The following is a 4,171-nucleotide window of genomic DNA, read 5'->3' on the forward strand; positions in this document are numbered from 1 at the left end:
GTTCTAAAACTTGAGTAAGGTTATGATTATGTGACGTCATGGATTTTCCTATGACAATACAATCGTCTAAGTATATAAAACATTGTTTGTAATGTAATCCGGACATGGCTATGGTCATAAGCCTTGAGAAAACACTACCGCTTGTTCGGAGCCCCATGGGACATCTCTTCATTGAATACATTTTATCGGTCGTAAACGCGGTGTATTTCCGGGATTCCTTGTCTAAAGCTAGTTGGTAATTTTTTATTTTATTTTATTTTATTTATAAATACGTTTACACAACATTACAGATAAACCAATACGTCGTGAAACTGACACTACACATAACAACATAATTATAATAATTGATACTATTTACATTACATTTCACACACGGATAACAAACGATTACGTTACACTCGAAGGCCTAGCATCCATCACCTCACAGAACCTCAAGCATTCGTTTCTCACGGCCGCCCATCGCCATGCAATCAGATCGCATTCCGGTGCTGACGTCAAGAGCGCATTAAGGAGAGAGAGAGCGCGCGGCAGTGGCGAGTTCTTTCGCGACACAGTTCGCGCAGCCGGCACAGCTAAAAGAACGCGTCTCCGAGGCCTGAGATCTATTCTGGAGACACCTGGAACAAATAGTCGCACGAGGCGGCTAACTAGTTCCGGACAATCCGACTCTCCGCGCAGTGTTCGACACGCAGTAATTATCAAATTAAAAGTCCGTCTGACTTCTAATGAGTTGTATTCAAGGGTTCCCAAGAGGTACTTGGTTGGATATAGAAACGGGTAGTACCCATAAATCTTTTTGTACAAAAACCTTAAGAAAGCCTTTTGCACTTTCTCCAGCAGTAACGCGTACGTTGATTCATGTGGTAACCATGCGATCGATGAAGCCTCTAACTTGCTTCTAACCAAGGCGTTATACACTAGCTTAATAGCCAATGGATCTTTAAAGTTACGCATGTTGCGGATTACAAAGCCCAGTCTTCGATAGCAGTCGGTAGCAAGTGACACTATATGCTCGTGGAATGTGAGACGCGTATCGAAGACCACACCGAGATCCTTAACAGAAAACACACGATTTATGGGCTCTGATCCCAGAAAGTACTGTGCAAGTATTGGAGCGCGCGAGCGGCTAAAAGTACAGACACAGCATTTGGCAAAATTGAAAAGAAGTTTGTTCTCCATGCTCCACCGAAAGACCAAGTTGAGGTCCGCCTGCAATGATTCACAGTCTGTTCCTTGCTCCACACCGTAAACGAACTTTAAATCATCAGCGTACAGGAGACATTGACATGACTTTAGAACAGACTGGAGGTCATTAATCATAATTCCGAACAGGAATGGTCCTAGTATAGAGCCCTGACTGACGCCCGATCGAGTATGATAAGGAGCCGAGACAAAGCAACCATGCCGGACAAATTGCTGTCGATCACGTAGATAACTTGCAAAGAATTTGAGCAATCCAGTAGAAAAGCCAATGCAGCTTAATTTTTGCAGCAAAACATCGTTATCCACGCGATCGAAAGCCTTCCTAAAATCGAGATACAGTACATCACCCTGGATACCTCTATCAAGATGTTCCGAAATGCTATCAACCATGATCAGAAGATTTGTGTTTACCGAGCGATTTGGTCTGAAACCGTGTTGAGCATCACACAAAAGCGGTCTAGTCTGTACTGATAGAGTTCGATGGAGTATGGACTCAAACAACTTAGCCAGTGTAGGAAGAATAGCTATTGGCCTGTAATTTTCCACCGTAGTAACATCACTCCCCTTTGGGATCGGCCTTACTCGAGATACCTTCTATTGATGCGGGTAACACCCAGTACTGAGGGCCAAGTTGAAAATAAAAAGCAAAGGAATCTTAAGGCTCTCTGCACACCCTTTTAAGATATACGCCTACGGTAATAACCTTGGGAAAGATCGAGCTTTGAAAAATATATGCTACCTGCTAGGGAATCTAATATTTCTGTTATGTTGGGCAATGGGAATTTATCATCCTGTATTTTATTATTTAATTGCCTATAGTCGACAACCAATCTCCATTTCTTTTCTCCTAACTTATCGCTCTTTTTAGGAACAAGCAAAACTGGGCTGGACCACTCGGAAGTAGTCTCTTCAATTATGTCGTTGTCTAGCATATCTTGGATCTGAGTTTGGAGTTCTTTGCGTAAGGCATGTGGTATCCTGTAAGGTTTTACGTATACTGGGCTGGCATTTTCTTTTAAGTTAATTTTGTGCTCCAGCAAGTTTGTTGTAGTAAGCTTGTCGCCTGGCAGATGGAAAACATCTGCGTATTTTGCGCAAATTTGTTCTATACTTAACTGTTCCTCTGTGTTTAAATAAGTGTGTAAATTTAAAAGATCTAATAAGGTTTTTACTCTATTGACGCTAATTTTCCTTGAGTCAAAATTGCAAATATCAAAATTACATAATCTGTTTACTTTTAACTTTGATAAATCTTAAGTAACTGGCTTATCAGTCGTATTCAATATCCGTACGGGTATTTGACCTTTGTCTGGTCTTGAAATAACACCTGCTACAAAAACGCCTTCTTGCATTTCCTCGGCTAGTACTACGCAATCATCGTCTAGTTGTGACGTAATGTGAGTCATAACTTCGCATCGCGGCGGTATGTTATGGACATACGTATCCTTTGAATGTACTTGCATAGGTATCGATACGGACTGACCTGGGTCCTCTAAAATTAATGCATTGCGTTTATAACTTATGTCTGCATCGTAACGTTTGAAAAATTCTTCTCCTAAAATTGCTTGGGCTGAGCATTGCAAATTCTTAAAAACATGAAACTTTTCTTCGCAAATGAAACCGTTAAAGTCTAATTCTAAATATATATATCCCTCTGAAGTTAAATCTCCACATACTCCATTAATGGTAATGCTATATCCTTGTATTTGTTTAAAAAGATCGGGTTTGTTTTGTAAATATTCGTATCTAATAGCACACAGGGCTGCTCCGCTGTCGGCCAGGAGCTTTAATTTATATGTCTTACCTATACTACAAGTTACTGTGCTATAATTATCTTTATTATAACTAAATATTGCGCTATTCATATTAGTCACGAAAAAACTGCCTGATAGGTTTTTCATCATCGTGTGACGGTTGTATGTGCTGCGCACGCGTATTCGGGCGAGCGGGCGCGCGCGCATGTCGGCGAACTGTAGCTGCACTGTCAGCGAAATTGTCAGGTCGTTTAACTCTATTTGGCGGGACGTGTTGCGAAATACCTATGTTACGGTTATTACTAGAGTAATACCGTGTCCCGAATGTATTCTTATTACCTGCGTTAAAATTTCTACCCCTATTCCTATTGTAACGCGCAGAGTGGGCGTTCCTGTTCCCGTAATTATTACGGGAATGTCCGCTCCCATAATGTAGCACCTGATCCTGTCGTGGTGATGAACTGTGCTCGTCAATGGCCGTCCTGATCGCTTCGGGCAGTGACGTAAATTGCCTAGATGATATTATGGTACTTAACTTGGGATCCGCTAAACCGTCTGCAAACCGTTTAATGGCTGATCTCTCGTTCAATGGACGAAGTACATCGTACCTGCTATCGTTACCGTCGGCCTGGGATATGGTCAGATTGACAAAAAGATCCTCGATCTCGGCTCCGAATGCCTCTATAGTTCTCCTACCTTGCCTAGCTCTGTACAGTTGAGCCTGAATCGATTCGGACTATTTTTTAGGTAGTAAGAATGTACGCATATCCGCGATAAGTAATTCTACGCTAGTATATGACGTCTTTAATCTGAGCTTAGCGCTAGATGAGAGTCTTGTTTTCAGGACGAACTCTATTAAAACCTGTTGAGTTTCGCTATTAATAATGGAACTGTACATTATAATGCCGTCTATCAACTGCTTAGTGGTATCTTCCTGCCCCGTCATGACGGGCAACAAGGCGATGGCCGTCTTGACATCAAAACTGGGCTTAGCCATTTTTTCCTCTGTTTGAGATTCTGTATCAAAATAATTTAACGCTATCTTTATCCTACTGTAAGTGTCGGCAATATCGTTTATATGCGTATTAGCTAACTCTAATTCTGAAGCTTTATACTTTTCCGTTTGCTCCTGTAACTGAGACACAATATCCGCCGCGTGATTATATAATTCGTTTGATTCGTCTAGTTTCTTCCTACCTATTTCTTTCCGTCGC

At 41.5% G+C, this 4,171-nt stretch overlaps 1 pseudogene; it reads right to left on the reverse strand.

Moving 5' to 3' along the window:
- Nucleotides 1-505: 505 nt before the first annotated feature.
- Nucleotides 506-3,954, reverse strand: LOC134658604 (uncharacterized; annotated as a pseudogene).
- Nucleotides 3,955-4,171: the final 217 nt, after the last annotated feature.

Source organism: Cydia amplana, chromosome 23 (assembly GCF_948474715.1).
Source record: "Cydia amplana chromosome 23, ilCydAmpl1.1, whole genome shotgun sequence".
In the NCBI taxonomy this organism is placed as follows: domain Eukaryota; kingdom Metazoa; phylum Arthropoda; class Insecta; order Lepidoptera; family Tortricidae; genus Cydia; species Cydia amplana.